Source organism: Spea bombifrons, chromosome 12 (genome assembly GCF_027358695.1).
Source record: "Spea bombifrons isolate aSpeBom1 chromosome 12, aSpeBom1.2.pri, whole genome shotgun sequence".
Lineage (NCBI taxonomy): Eukaryota > Metazoa > Chordata > Amphibia > Anura > Pelobatidae > Spea > Spea bombifrons.
In genome coordinates this window covers 10,233,624-10,250,884 of record NC_071098.1, presented here as the reverse complement: position 1 = coordinate 10,250,884, position 17,261 = coordinate 10,233,624, and the positions used below count along the sequence as shown (strand labels likewise).

At 46.1% G+C, this 17,261-nt stretch overlaps 1 protein-coding gene across 6 annotated transcripts in view; it reads right to left on the bottom strand.

Annotated features, from left to right (window-relative positions):
* Window positions 1-17,261, bottom strand: part of RERE (arginine-glutamic acid dipeptide repeats) — a 127,939-nt gene that overhangs the window by 80,403 nt on the left and 30,275 nt on the right. Inside the window, exon 2 of one of the 6 annotated variants that reach the window (XM_053452294.1) lies at window positions 17,114-17,210. The exons of the other annotated variants lie outside the window; for them this stretch is intronic. The gene's annotated coding sequence lies outside the window, so the exon portion shown is untranslated. The remainder of the gene's footprint in view (window positions 1-17,113; window positions 17,211-17,261) is intronic. 6 annotated transcript variants of the gene reach the window in all.

Here is a 17,261-nt window from a genome sequence, read left to right as displayed (position 1 = left end):
ATCACGCGGAACGAATGTTAAAGGAGAAAGAAATAACCTATTAGTCACCATCTCCACCTTTATGCTTAGAAAGACGACGGGGACACCAAAGTGTCTCAAATGGGATAAAGAATATTTAACTGGCCCAATGCATACATCTCAGAGAAAGCCACTGGCTACAAACTGGTTCGGTTAAACGATGACGCCACCTGTGTTGTACAGCGCTGTGGAATATGATGGCGCTATATAAGACAATAATAATAATGAGCATGGGCATGTTAGTCTGAGGTTCTAATGGCACCGGCTTTCAGATTAGTCAAATTATTTATTCATTATTTATACTTATTACTGCCAAGTGCCATATCCCTTTAATAACTGTACGTTAAAGCAAGATGATCTTAATACAGAAACTTCTGTATCTACATTATATACCCAAGAAATGTTTTGGGGGAAAACTGAAGATATGCATTTCGGCAAACGAGCCGATCCAAGAATCTGTAAATCTCTGCGTAATTTAATCATTAAAATTCATGTACGGAAGAGAAAAATCAAAGCTATATTAAAATACCTTAATATCTAAAGCAGAATATGTGCCTCGAGGTGACAAAACAGGGCTAATTTTGGTCTCTGTGGGCCAAAACGTGAACAGTAAAGGCAAAATAAGGACAGGGTCTTTCACACGCATACGAGCCGCGAACCGAAAGACATAAAGCAGCAGCGGGTGAAAAGCATCGCCGCTGCACACAGGATCCACGTTTAACAGGCGACTGTTTAGACATCTTGAAATCATCACATAAGCGCTTTCCCAACATGGCTTTCATCAAGAGGCCAAGGAGAAAATCTATAGCTCGTATGGTCCGGCTTTCACATAAAAATGTGAAATTAAACAAAAGCCCATCACACGAGCGTAAAAGCCAAGCTGCAGATCCGTAGAAATCCAACCCCATAATGTAGCACTTAAGGGTTTTGCTGATCCGTTGGGTTTAAGGTCTTACTTTGAAAATCTACATATTTCCTGAGACACTTTTCTTGGCAGCTCGCGATATATATAACCACCCCGCGTCTAGTCAGGACGCACATTATATAAAGAATTTATACAAAGCTAAAAAAAAACACGGCTCGTAATCCATACTATGGGAATATCGAAACGGAACCGAGCGGGAGTCAAGTAACAGATAATAGTTTATCAAACGTATCCTCCTTAACAACACATAATCTGACCTTAAACGTCGATAACAGTACAGATAGCGCCGGCTCCAGTGTCAATACAGAACGGCTAATTACGGTCATTACTGTCCGGTATCTCCTCCATTATTTACATGTAGAGCTGCTAACCCATTATATTATGAAAATACCTGGGTCTATTTATTAACATATATTGTTACTCTGTTCAAACCTTCGAGGGTTCTGCTGAACGGAGAAGACTTGATCCCAGACAATAAATTGAAACATTGTGCATTTGGCAGAACCCAAACAGATGGTCCACCCAACAATCCATTACCAACTCTAACCATTCGATGGGCGCGCTCCAAAACGCTCCGTAAGACATCTGTGACGGAATACCGGAGGCGCTGTGTATAACCCATCACATTAGCGCCTATAGAATCATAAAGCATCATTACGCCCTTTGGAATCCGATTCTAGAGCAACCTCACATACTGTTTCTATCAGGTTCCAGGGCATCTGCATTCAATAGGCCATAATTCAGAAAACAGAGCCCAGGGGCTAACAGCCTAAACGTCTCGGAGAAGCAGCTTCCACGTTCCGAGCGCCGCCAACTTACCGTGATTCACATTTTTCACCTGGTCTGCACGCCGTGAGAAGACGAGCACAACAAGCTCAGAACCCGAGACGTGTAATTAATGCGTCTAAAGCCAGCGTTTGAAACTTAATTTACGAAATGGATGGGATTAAAGGTGTAATCAGAATATCCCTGTTTATGTAATTACTGCGATGTCAGAGCAACCCCTGAGAAGTTTCCATGCCTTTTTTGGATGGATTGAGTCGGGACTCGGAGCTATAACCCTGCCTGCCATGCTTGTTAATATTACATTCAGACGGCTGGGACGAAAACCAATTAAGGTTACACGTTTCAAACACTCCAATCCAACTTTTAAAAGCACTGAGGATACATTACGTCTAAAACCCTCTAAAGCCATTCTATACACATCTCTACGCATCCTCCGCTAAAAGCTGTAATTATTAATGACACGGAATCAGTGTTTCCAAAACAGGAAAGTGCCTACCCGATAACATCAATTAAAAACCATAAACACACAAGAGCTTCATACATACGTTACATATATGTTAAAGAGACAGTCCCGGTAAAGGACGGATATTCAAGTACGCTATGTGTACCTTAACATGTCTTTAAACATGGAGGAGAGAAACAATAAAGAGCTTATCTAAGGAAGAAGCTGCAGCTCCTCTCCACCTGCGGTCCGACCGTTCTCACCGTTGATTGGCCGCTCGGTAGGCTCTCTTCTCTGTAGACCTCCGCCTGCGCGGTGAGCCAGGGCTGGAGTCCATTGGTGGTAAGAATATCTCGTGTAGAGACACCTTAATCCAAGGTAACAGGAAGTGCCAAACACGCAAGAACGCGGTCTCCGTGAAGTCTGGTTAGAAAGCAAACCGCTCAGCCTGAACCCTCGTATCACTCGTGGCGTCAGTTCCGACCCCGGCACCAAATGGTCAAGAGATTATATATCTCTGATTCATGTCCTTTGTACTCATGAGTCACAACTAACCGATGTCATTTATAAAGGAGTCAGCAAAGTTAATCTATTCACTATACAAATAAGCAACGGGTTCAACATTAATAGGCATAGAGCGGCAAAGGTTTTCTCAGACACGCCGGGTGGGTCATGCTGCCCCCAGCACCGAACACTTGTCCTGTCAGTAAACCGTTCACAGCGATGAAACACGGAGCAAGAACGTGTGAAATTCATGTAAAAACAACGCAGAACCTACGTATTTTAGGAAGCCGGAAGGTGGTATAAAAGTGGGGCTTGGCCACCTGCTGTAATTTAACGCATGACCTCAAATACATGTGAATTAACCCCATGGCTACATTATTAAAGCCAGAAGATCAATCTACACCAGAGATTTGATGAAGGCTGTACCGCAAAGTACTATAACCGTACGAGGCCAGCACAAGCCCACCACAAGTACGTCAGGAAGCTACACGTGTTCATGTTTACTACAGGCCATAAAACGCATGCACAGATCCTTCTCTACGGGGAAAAATTCATCTTGAGGTTTCCTGCAATTGTCGAACCGCAATTAATAGCTATTACGCTCACAACGCTGGAAGATATTGATGAAAACACTATGATGAGCTTTAAAAAATGTGTCACGTGCAAGTGGTCCGTGCACCGTATCACACGCAAAAGTGCAGACTCTGGAATAACCTTCGCAAGTAACCCGGAACGTAAGCAGACAGAGCCAAGATCATAAAGCGAAGGTCCAAATCTAAAGCGAAAGGGTCCAGCCGCTAATCACTAGCGTGATATGAGAGTCCACCATAATGATGCCATCAACCCATGCGGGGGATCGGGTAGGATGCTGCATCGGGCAAAGCCGGGGGGGATTTGGGATAAATGCCCTCTAGGGCAGAAAGTCATCAGGATTTTAAGCCCAACATTTGGGGAAAATGCTTCTTCTAGATGCCGAAAAGCCTCCGAGGACAAAAATTCAGCCAAATTAGATAAGCACCTTCGACCTGTAAAAAGGGAGCCTCTAACACACTTTAATATGACCGTCAAAACAAATCTCGATATAATAGTCCATCCCGTCTTGCGTTTCCGGCAGCCCTTGAGCGAGCGCTACGCTTTATGGCTGCTGTAAAGCATGCAGATTTGAGGCCGCGTTAAATATATTTTCTGTGTCACGCCGTACCGGATCACAATAGCAGGACGGCAGAGATACGGCAGGAATGCAGAGGAAGGGAAATTGCAGAGTCGGAATATAATGAGTCACAAATGTACCCATCAATCTCTCCTTTTTATGGGCTGGATCAATAATTACATTATTCAAAATAACGCCAGCCTCCACAATGAGAGCTAAAGAAGAAGTCGTCAGCATCGCAAAAGCAATTTCAGAGTCGTTCACGGAGAGGGGAATCTGTTTCGAGAGCTTGGTTTTGGAAAAAGCTACCGGGAGGAGGGGGGAGAGCGCTTTCCCTCGGCACCAGATCCATTTTAATCTCGTCAATGCATGGCAGGGCCCTCCAGCAGCGGGGAGAGGTGGAGGAACAATTGATTACCATCAATTCAACGAGTCAAACACAGTGCCTTAGTAATAAAGCCAGCTGGGAGCACAAGGAGGGGGAGAGAAAATTAACAGAGGATTACGCTATTTAGCCAACAATTCACAACGGCGTATAGAAAAACATTCCGCAAAACGAAAAGGTGGCGGGGCGCAGACACGGGGTACGGGGCGCAGACACGGGGTACGGCAGCAGTCAGATTCTAAACAAGGCTGAACGCAAATAAGCCAGCACTGAAAGCCGATTAAAATTGATGTATTCAGCCCGAGTCAAACGTGTTACTAAGCAGCAAGAGCCGATGCATCGCTTTCAGCCGCCACAAAATGGTGTAACACTAGTTGGGTTTTATCGTCGGGCCGGATCGAGTAACGTCTCACGTGCCGCCTGCCAACAAACAATAAACACTCAGACTATAACCGGTCCCAGGAACCTGCAAAGAAATCCATTAACCTCATCGAACCCAGAGCCTCACAGACACCTTTCCGGGCTGCTCCTTACTCAAACCATATGCTTAAGCGTATAGGAGGCGGGAATCTACGCGGATCTATAGGGTCTAACAAGCCCATACGTTTCAAATAAACAGCCAAGACTGAGGACACCGTGAAACCGGAACGTGACATTTTTGTGTACATTAGAGGAGGACTCAACAAGACTCTTGCCAAAAATTGGCATAAGGAGCCAGAAAGTGGCTCATCCATAGAGATCAACAGAACGGTGCAAGACGTTAGGAGCCACATCTGAAAATCTAGGCGGCGCGGCTACCTGGCTACTGGGATTCCTTAGCCCAAGACGTTATAAGGCAACCGCTTCTGTGTGTATCTATGCCAAACCTTTCCATCCACCTATACAATATAATGTACACAACCCTCACGGACATTATATGTGCTTTAAACAGGCCGAGATCTGGTTAATAGGATATTATTGTCACATTCCCGGGAAGGAATAACTGACACAATGTAGCGGTATTTACATACAATGCGTGAAATAGATAGTTATGTTGCAGAGTTTTCTGAAAAATGTCAGTCGCGCTTTTGTTTTTTTCCTTCGGTATTTCGGGACAAAGCCTTTTGTACCGGGGGGGGGGATCAAACATGCTGCTCCATAATTACGTGGGGGCTGACATTAACCGCCATGACGCAAAGAACGAATAAAGTATTCCGTGAGATCAATAGACTCATCACCAGCACGAGGACGGCCAGTGAGGTCATCAAACGTTACTAAGCTGCACATCGAGATTTATTTGGTGTGGAAGGCAGCGGATAACGCGGAAGAATCCGACTAATTCCCATCAAGGACACGTTAAACATATTGATGGCCGGTCATTAAAGGGGAGCCACATCCCACTGCTTGGGTAAACGGCCCTAATGTATCTACCCGGCCCCCTGTGACTCCATCGCTGACAATAACCTCGCTCATTAGTGATAACAGCGTGATGGGCTGCAGCAGCACTAAAGAGAATTAACATATAGAGCAACACAACAAAACGTTACAGATACGCTGCGATTATTAAACACACGGCACTTACCGCCATATTATTATACTTCTCATAATACTCCGCTTCTATAAAGATGTTAAACTCAAAGAGAAAGCAAGATCTGTTCTTTATCTACAGTTTCCAATAATTAGTGTAGCTGCAGAGAAAAGGAACACACACACTACCACAACAGCGCGCGCACACACACACACACTACCACAACAGCGCGCGCGCACACACTACCACACCAGCGCACGCACACACACTACTACCACACCAGCATGCACACAAACACACACACACTACTACCACACCAGCATGCACACAAACACACACACACTACCACACCAGCGTGCACTACCACACCAGCGTGCGCACGCACACACACACACAACCACACCAGTGCGCACACACTACTACCAGCACATCACAACAGCACACACACAGAAACGCAGATAAACCTCAGGACCAATTGTCTTTAAATACTATAACCAGAGCATGTAATAAAACAAAACGAGACGGACCGGGGACGAAGGAAATCGGACACAGAAGGCTGGATGCCACTAAACACAGTAGAGTCCGTGACATCTCCGCGTTCCTATAAGGATAAGGCGGTTACACAAGAGATGGATGGTTTGCCAGAAGCACAGCTCAGCCTGGCTCCGCTTCCCATACGCAGGTGGTACGGTGCCAGCCCATAAACATAATACCAGGCTATAGCTACTTAAAATAAATAGAGGCAGTCTATGATTAAGTGCGCTTGGAAGTGTGAAACGCGCTCGTTCTTCGCTGCTGTCCCCTCGCCAGCTCTGGGTTCTGTAATTCTCACAAGGGTTCTCGGATCTGGAACCTGCGCTGAACGGGCCCCTGAGAGCCGCCATGCGCCCAGTAAAAGCTTCTCCGTTGAAGAAACTCACAGCAACTGTAGATTTCATGAGGCTCCAAAACCACAACCCACAGCACTTCCCTTTCTTACCGAGACTTCTAGCACCAGCCACATAACACACGAGCAAAACACATACACGTTCTGCTTATTTCACTCTGTAAACATCACACAGTCAGTGCGTCGGACGGTAACACGCAGGATTAGGGAACGGGACAGACCCGCAATAGGATTTATTTGGGGAGAACACCCTGTACCCCATTGGCTGCTGTTTGCTAACCTTGCGCAGCTCTCCTGTATGTGGGGTTTAGGAGCTACAAACCCCGGGGCCACTGCTCGGTTCTCCATATAATCCTCCCGGCTGGAAACGTGACGGGCGCGCTACGGTTCCCTTGGGTTTTTCTAGAGTGCTGATTCAGCGCATTTGGTTCCGCTCACCTGCAGCCGCGGCATCTGGGCCACTAGAAGACGGAATAATTCTAAGAACGCCAACAAAACCGAGCGACTGCCGTGTAACTAAACCGAAGCCGAGGAAACAACTCAATAACACCGACAAAAGAGAGGTGCCTATTAGAGTATTTACTAAAATGCGGTCCGGCTCAATGCAAAGTCCAGTCCAAGTTATAAACAGAAATACTTTGGAAGATATCCTTTTATTCTTTAACTTCAGGAAATTCTGACTTTTCTCTTATTGTATATAATAATAGTTCTTTTTATTGCCCAAAGTGTATTCGAGGAGCTAATAATAATAAATGTTTGTACAGTAAGTAACCATCACGGTTGGCGTTTATCGGCGGGTTTTGCGAGTAGAAATCTTTCACTTCCACGAGTTTTGGCCAGGTTATTGTTTCAGCCTCTATGGCCTCAAAGACGTTACCAAAAACCCCAAAGAGCAAAGATTTACGAGCCGACAGATGAGCGGGGAAGGATTTCCGGCCCTCACCTGCCCCATCGGGTCCTTTTGGGTTTAAAGAGGATGTGATAAATATGAAGGAGTGGAGTTTGAGCACGAGCCCCCCCAACCCCGGAGGGGAAAAGCAGACATTACACAGGCGGGGAATGAGCGAAGCCACATGTGTCCATATAAATAAATATATATATACACGGTATATATAGCGGGGCCGGTCGGGCCGGTCTGTCCCCGCCGCACTGAACACGGTCTGAGCAAACATTACACAGCAAACACGGCTCCGGTTACACATGAAACGCATTCCACGAGACACTCCTGCACTCCAGCCACCGACAGAGGGTAAGAGAGGACAGGGAAGGCGCCCAGGAGTGAATGCAGCCGCCGGGCGGCAGACAACTGCCATCCGGCACATCTACACTGCCTGCTTTCCTAACCAAATCTCTATCTTGTGCACGTTTAACCTCCCTCACTGTATTAACCTCTACCGCTGGGAGGCAGTTCCATTTTCCTACAGTCTTCCAAACAGATTTCTGGCTGGATCTCATTGTTGAAAAGGAAAGTTCCCCGTGAGTGTTTACTGCAGGTAAAAGCCACAGCACCCGGCACACAAATAACCCTGTGCGGGCAAACTGAACGACAATGCATTTAAAGTTACCCCCACAGCTGGCCGCAGTGATGGGATTCAGATTTACCCCCCACGACCATCACCCTTTAAAAGTATCTTTGATCCTGGAATCCTTGAGCCAATGAATGCGGATCTAAGACTGATAAATCTGACTCAGGAGTAATGACCCCACATGGCTGAAATAACCCCCACTGGCACCAAAACTTTAACCCTTCCACTGCCAGGAAAGTGAGACCGCAAACAGGATTAAGAGTCCTGGACGGCATCCAACCGGCCCCTAAACAAGTGGAGGGCAGCGGCCGGCGTTACGCTCTGCCAGACACCCCCTACCCTCCATGCACACACAGGGAAGACACGAGCGGGGAGGGGGAGCTCACCACTTGCCTGCGATCCGAGCCACGTCCAGCCTGCGAAGTGAAGCGGCGTCCTGGAGCGGGGGCCAGGCGCTGGCTGCTCCCCATTGAGGGAGAGCCCAGGGTGGAGGCTGTGAGAGTTCAAATCCCGGCTGATCCTTAGAGTCCGACCGCGGGAGATACACGGGATAGACGGAGGGGGAAGCTAGAGGGCGATCACAGCGGGATAAAGGCAGGGAGGGAAGGGGGAGCGCACATCCACTTGCTGAACAAAAGCAGCTCCCCCCGGAAGCAGAGCACATGCGCCAGCCCGGCCAGCGCTCCCTGATCCTTGATGCCGCCGCTGCCCCTGCGCCCGCTGTCCCCACATGCACGCCGCTCCCTCCTCCTCCTCAGCTGTTCAGCAGACACTTCCACATGCCTGATCCGGGCTCCGTGCAGCAGACAGCAGCAGCCGGGGGGAGGGGACACAGATCAGCCCCTTCCAGCCCTCCTTCCCTAACCAGAGACAACAGGCACGGCAGCCAGGAAGACCCGGACTGGATTCAGCCTGGGTGCCCCCTCCCTCTCTGATAGAAGCCCCCTAACACCTGCCCCCCAGGGAGAGCGGTCAGACAGGGCACCTGCCATACGGGTCCTGTGCTCAGTTAGGGCGGCACATTAACCCCTGAGCCAAATCCCCACCGAGCAGTCAGCATCCAGGACTAGATCAACAGATTAAACGTTACAAAGTACAAAGGCGGCCCGGGTGATCCCGGTATGCACAGCCCCGGTGTAGGCCCAGATACTCAGCTCCCCGGGACACTGTGCGCTGGGATCCGGTATTTCGTGCGATTTGTCAGCGAGTTCTTTGATAGACCCCTCACGGGAATCGAACTCGCAGCTGGCGCTCGGCACGCAGAGGATGTCAGCATGTCGGTATAAGGGGAGGGGGGGTGTCAGCATGTCGGTATAAGGGGAGGGGGGGTGTCAGCATGTCGGTATAAGGGGAGGGGGGGTGTCAGCATGTCGGTATAAGGGGAAGGGGGGGTGTCAGCATGTCGGTATAAGGGGAGGGGGGGGGTGTCAGCATGTCGGTATAAGGGGAGGGGGGGTGTCAGCATGTCGGTATAAGGGGAGGGGGGGTGTCGGTATAAAGGGGGGGGTTCCAGCATGTGGGTATAAAGGGGGGGGGCACAGCACATCATTCAGGATAGTAACACTTTGCTAAGGACATGACATCTCCTGATCTGTATTATAAGGGCAAAGGGCAACCCATCCATCAGCATTATCTAGAAAACCAGTGGAGCGCGAAGGTGTAACCGAAGACCGGTGTGTGAAGGTTACCCTGATGTAATAATAGCCGCCAGCGGGCTAAAAATCTGCACCCCCTACTTATAACCCAAACAGAATGAGGACTAAAAGAAACATCTAGTTAAAAATATACATTATCACAGAACGCACAACACCGCAATGTGTTGTCCAAAGCGCAGCTTGTGTGTGATCAGGGGGCACCTCGCTATGTTCTTACCACCAACACTGAACTGCTGGGCAGAAAAAGACCCCTCCGCCTTTTAACCCATCTGGTTACTCAGGTTTGGGAGGTGAGGGGTACTAAGGCCACCACCAGGGCAGCTTGCCAACCAGCCGCATGCGAAACCCACGGTTACTTTATAACATCGTTAATAAATCCTCACACTTCCCGGTACCGGGGATCAGGTATGCAGGGAGGGGGCGGCTAGCCCCGATCTCACCAGTAATGGTATATTATTAGCAAGGGTTCCAATAACCCCAAATGTCACAACGTGTACTGAAAAAGCAGAAAGTGCGCTTACACGTAATTACAGGCCACGGGCTGCTGCCATGCCTCCAACCCAAGCCCCTAAATCTGCGTCTCTTTGCCCACTTAAAGCGTTGGAGGATAACTCCAGCCATCACATGCACTTTAATGCTGATTAAGTCTACAACGTCGCTCTTTTACCCCAAATATACTTCACCAACCACATGCTCTCTATGCTTCTCCCTGGAGTGTAAAACGAAGCTCAGCAAGAGGTATTTCTCTGAACAGATGTTCTATCTTTGCGAGATTTGGTGCATTTCACTGAAGCAGCAGATAAACAGAAACTATGACCTTGTAAATAAAACTAATTTATGAGGATCTTTGCAATCATTTCTCCGTTCATATATCCCGCCGCTCCAGCTACATGTCTGCAAAATGGCCTTAAATTAACGCTTCCAGATGAACGCGGTGGCCTGTCCATTGTCACCATTAGCCAAATGAATGCTATGTGAGAGATCCGGAGAGCTTTTAAATACCCCGAAAACAAACTTTTTACCCTTGTTCTTATCTACAAGACAACAGAAAATTCAGCAGAGTGGAAATCTTTATACGGCTCCATGTGGACGACGTGTAACGTCTGAGAAATGCTACAGCTGTCGTTCCGTTACTCGCAAACCACCGGGTCTATGCGCTGCCTTATTATTATCATCATTATAATTATTATTAATAAAAAGATGCTAGGAGGATAGAAAGCACACATTGCACAGATATGATCTTACAAGCCAGAAATCACAACAATAAAGACATGTGACGTATAAAAATCACACTTCACCACATCGCTTGTTAGAAGCTCCATTTAAAAACATTAATGGAATTGTTCTAATTCTAACATATTTATGAGGCTCGATGAGGCAATAAAATATACATAACACTAAATTATAATATATATATATATATATATATATAGATAGATAGATATATACACACACACACATATACATATATATACACATACACATACATTCTTTTAGACGAGTCCCAAATATACAATGAGGAAGTAATCAGTATGGAATCACCTCGACACAGCGGCACTCAGGTAATTTATTAATTTAAAACAATGTAAATTTAGATATAAAAGTAAAATATGCCAACTCAGCATCTTCATCGTGAAAGGCTAAACGGCCCTGGGTACCTCCATCTGTCCGATAACATGGGATGGATCTGCCCTTCTTGCCCCAAAGGCTTGCTGGGTCCAGGCTGTCATGCAAATTTCTCGTGTAATACTCGTTTAGTAAATAAACGTCATAACCAACAGCCAGGACTCGCTGATTAAGAGTGCTGACGAGGTCTCAATGGCGGGTCAAGCAGCTTTTCAGTGGCCGAGGAGTCGTAATGTATATTCAGACCCAAGAATGTGTGAAGAATGGGAATGTGATGAGATCAGATGGTCGAAGTATAATATTACCTTCCAGAACACTTCTAAATGCTGCCCAGCAAGAAATAAATCACACATTACACGGACCTAAAGCACACAACGCAAACCACATGCACACACCAGACATGTAACACATGCCGGCTTCTACATCCACACACAGGGTTCTTTTATCAATCCCACTTCTTTTCCAGGATCTTTCACGGGAGACTTTAGAGTGACCCCCATTTATCAGGGACCTGTGTCACGCCGAGCGCCATTAACAGAAAGGAGACAACAGATGCAGTTACACGGCAATCCTGTGCGGCCCGCGGAAATAAGTGATCTATACAGAAGGGGCAAGATGTTTCCTCCAAGGGTAATCAGCCGCAGACAAAAGGCTTCATCGAACCGGACCCAATAAAGGGCAAAGAATACAAAAATCACCATTAAAGTATACTGAAGAACGGCTTTAAAGATGCAGGCGTGTAAACTTTAGTTCATTGATATATAAATATTCTTAGGACGTGTGTATCTACACGGGGCTAACGACGCAGACCGCCACATTTATCAGGATGTATAAACTTGATTAAGTAATTGATTTCATCTTATTCATCCCATATACCGCGTTGCATTTTCAGATGGTTGTCAGCAACACTTAAAAAAAATTAGAAGCGTCCTGGAAAAATGTTGATATGGCAACACCACATCTTCAGGTCGGAACGCCGATTGCAGTCAATCTGAGCTCCATGGGATATCTGCAGAAACCAGCGTGACGGGTAACAGCGTTGCGTGAAAAGTTTTAGAATCAAATAAAAATAAATTGTATCAAAGTCTTTGTGTCGTCCTTTAGAAAGCCGCTTATTACTGCGTGACTGTAGTTCCTTTCCAGATTTATCGTTTACACAACCCATAATTACAGCGCCGTTTATAATAATTTAATATTGACATTGGGGTATTTTTCTTTTAATATTTGCACTCTGTAAGGATGCCAAAATCTTACATTCCGTGCTGATTTCGTGTAAGGACGCTCCTCCCGCTCTGGAATGAAATCTGTCTGTAGATCCACTGAACAAGCAGGAGTTGTTAAGCCTTCAATCAACACAAAGGCTGAGGTCCGCCGGCATTAACCAGACTGAAAGAAAAGCCGCCAGAAAGGAAGGTACCAGGCAACCGACACAAAGGCCGACCCTCACAATCAAGATAAAGCTCTGATAGAAAGAAAAAAAGAGCTTGTAACGCAAACACAGCTGACTAAATCTCAATACCAGAAAAACGAGCCCCGTGCAAGCGGTCGGGGAGGCCGGGCGCGAGCCCCGTGCAAGCGGTCGGGGAGGCCCGGGCGCGAGCCCCGTGCAAGCGGTCGGGGAGGCCCGGGCGCGAGCCCCGTGCAAGCGGTCGGGGAGGCCCGGGCGCGAGCCCCGTGCAAGCGGTCGGGGAGGCCCGGGCGCGAGCCCCGTGCAAGCGTAGAGCAAGCAGACAGACAACAATGTTTCCAGTACAGGTTACAAACCCCTCCGTAAATAATACATCGATTTCTTCCTATTCATTACCTGCCTGGAAGCTGCACGGCGATCGCAGTGTGACCCGACACAAACCATAGCAGTGGCTGGAAACATATTGCAGTAATTATACCGCTTGGATAATTTGGATTTCTCTGCACTGAGAGATGTTTTGTTTGTTAATCCTCTGAGCACCAGGCTGCTAAGCAAGGCATTTCACGCAGGTTAAAAGGGGTTAATAGTCCCAACGGCTGAGAAAAGCCTTTCACACAATTTTGTTTTTTTGAAAACGCTTTTGTAGCGCCGGTGTTACAGGAACACTTTAATCCCGTCTGATGGGGTGTCCGGCACACGAGGGGTTCGGCTGAGTTTGAGATCTATTGTACGCTGTGCAGCGGGTCAGTCAGAGAAGAGCTCCTAGATAAACCGATAGTGATTTTTCATTTCACGGCACTCGCTCTTCATTAACAGGCCCGACATGGTTACCGAACCGACCTTCCAGAGCCAAGGTACAAATCCATGAATATTATTTAAACTTCCCACATTTTACAGTTCCATAGATAATAAAATTAGCTAGACTGTAAAATATCCTCTAGATTGTAAGCTTGTGAGCCGGGTCCTCTTTACCTAATAGTTTGTCTTTGTCCTGTCAGACCCTTTGAATAAATGTATCGTCAGAAGCGATGCGGAAGTTGTTGGCGCTATGTAAATTCTTAAGGAAACGAACGCTGGCATGCCGCTCATACGCAGACCCCAGCTTCAGCGAGGATCATCTTATAACTGAATACCTCCAAATATGCACCGATCAATCATAACAGCAAAGACACTTATTAATACATGCTTTTTTTAAGTTTGTGAGCAGTCACCAGAGGGGGAGAGATCATAGACAATAATTTCGTTTAACAGAAGCATAAATAAGCAAAGGTATGTGTTAGCGATATGATCATATTTATCACACACTTAATAGAATTTTCATGTTTGAAAATAAAGATGTGCCACACAGGCCCTCACGTAAAAGCACTCAGGCTTTTTTTTATATATATAAAATATCCGCTATGAGCTGTCTGACCCTTTCAGCCCCTTACGACGTGCCTGTACGTCCTTAAAACTTGTGGCAAGAATGTTGACTCCCCTGTCAGCAAAACCCAGCATCTCAGGCTTCCTGCCGACTAATCACGCGCAACAGCGCTCTCCTTGAGCACCAGTACACCAGCATTCAAGGAATGCCTGATCACACGATCAGGCATTCCCTTCAGGTAGGTGTCACTGCCGACTGCTCACTGGAGGACAGGAGAGACACTTTGTAGACTCTGCTGGGGTCTCCCATTGCTCCTCCTGCTTGTTCAGCACATACAGATCAGGAGGAGAGGGAAGAAAAAAAAAAAAATAAAAAAAAAGATTACAAATATTTTGGTCCTTTGGTTATGAAAACCGCTGGGCCTGAAGGGGTTAAAATAGAATTTCATTTGGAACCCATAAGATTCCTTTATGCGTTAATATGCCAGTTCGGTATCACTTACCCTTAAACAGGTAGATACGATTAAATGTAAAAAACAGAGAGTTTTATGAATTTGTATAACGCCTATATAATAACACTGCGTACGATGCTGAATGTATAGGCTCCAGGAACACAAGGAACCCCAAGTGATACAAATTCCCTGCGGTGCGTATAACTCTCAGATAAGAAGCACTTTTAAATCGCGAGCACAGGAGTAATTTATAAGACTCCCGGAGGAACAAGAACGACATAAACACAACACTGATGGAAGATTGAGCAAAAGTGATTTGTCAGCAGTATTCCAGGAAAGTGCCGGGGAAGTGCTCTCAGCCAGCGATGGCCAGACTGATGGACACATGAATTATATATGTTAGTGATAAATATAAATCATGGGATCACAGACAGACATTAGAAGTTACGCAGCATGACGCAGATACAAAGATTACGGAAAACTCTCCGCTGATCTATTAATCGCTATTGGCTGCGAAAATATCATTTATTGAAAATAAAAGCAACTCACGTACATTATGTGTATGAGGATATATCTTGGGCTCGCTCCGGGAGCCTCTGCAAGGGTCAGATCAGAATTACAGGATTTCGGTAGGTAAACTTAAATACGATTTATTATTATTTATTTTTTTACTAAAGTGAAGGTTGTGGTTTTGACTCCCTATCCATTATGAAGGGCCAACCACACTAGCAAGTTTTCCAGCCCTGTAGAATGCATACGCCAATGCGAGGAGACTGAACTCTCACGGATTTAACGTATACATTATACAGGGCCAGCCAAGGTCCTTCTGCAGCAGATGGACTTTGAAGTTGGACCTTCCTAACAGAGCTAAAACCACAACTCTCCCTTTAGTGAATAGACCCCGATTACCATGACTGATGGAAACTTATTCTTAAATAAATCACCTCAAAGACAAAAGGCGCATTATATATTTAAATTAGTTTGCCTATAATAAAACTTTTTGCAAGTGACTGCCACTAACGGTGCATTCCGGATCAGCAGGTAACCGTTTACTGCAACCCGCAAAAATATTTGTGAATTAGATGTGACTTTGTTTAAAGAGACTTTGCTTAGGAGGTTTAATGAGCACCGTCCTATAACATGAACACTAAAACACCGCGAAGCCTCATTAGCCTAACACTGGGTGCAAGACAATGAACCGAGCCACGCACCACCCCCTACAACTACTACAATAGCCCCATCTACATGCGCATGCATATACCGCTACACACACACACCGCTACACACACACACACACCGCTACCTCTGTGCACATTTACAATGCCTTCCCCACACTGTAACGGCAACTATAACCCACCAAGTATATTCATTACCACTATATACAAACATGCTGATCCAAAGGGCGCAAACAATATCCCTGAGTGTCACCCAAACATGTCCCTCGGAGACTCGGAAGGCTGTTTATAGGGACCCTCTATAGCAACAGAGCATGGGAAACGGGGGGCAACAGGAATTCTTTTGTAAGTCATTATTTTGAGAAAATAAAAGGGGGAGATAACGGATATCTTGGAAAATATTAAGGTATTAAATTAATCAAAATATTGGAATTTGTATATAAGACTGAACAACAAAATAAAAGCATGATGTGAAGACAAGAGGTTGCGCGTGCTCGATGACTAGGTGCTGGCTTTTGTCCAGCCCTGTGCGGTGCATAAACTACCCATGGAGTGGATCTCTGCCATCTACTGCACATCATAGTAGGATTCTGTCCCTTGGGATCTACACTGTTATTCCTCCCCATTATGTTACTACTCTATTGTTAACAGGCTGTTGTCGATTGGATCAATTAGCTGTTGTAAACGGGATGAGCAGAGGTGTCGGTGGAAGTGGAATAGATAGGATATTTCTTCATTAAAACAAATGACCCAATGACATTGAGCAACGGCAAGCTGTAGGGGGTTTGATACACATTGTTACATATTTATAAAAAATGATGGTTCCCATTTATTAAACAAAGGCTTTTTTTTCTTTAAAGGTAGGAAAGGGAACGGACCAGAACGTTACACCTTCCACCGTGCACCGGGCTCCAAAACAGATTAAAAAGGCGAAGAAAAAAAAACAGCAAGGGAATACTTGCTGGAAGGAGACAAATCTAACTGTAAAGCAGCGTGTAAGATGACAAAGTGCTTCATATGGGGGGCATTCCGGGACGGGGTCCGCGGCACTGCAAAGGCGCTCTGCCAAGTACGTATCATTCACACGGCTTCTAAATAAAATACTTTCTAGATCCCCAGAGCTTGTAGAAACCTCCGCACGGACCCCCCCCCCGACACTGATTTACGAAGCAGAAGGCTGCTTTACACACGTTTAAGGTGCAGTTCCACCTACTCTGCTAATGCATCATCACAAGGATTATTCCCAGTATTGCTGAATGTCCAAACTCTTCCCAGAAAAAAAGTATTAGACCATCCAAAATGTTACCTTGGCCAATGCTTTATCATCTGACACGTGGGCAGGGACTGATGGTTGCCATAGAAATCAGGGGGGAAAAAACTTTTCAGATTCTTTGTAAGTGATCCTACAGAGAAAATAATACAATAATAGATCTGTTATGGTCTATTTACCCAAC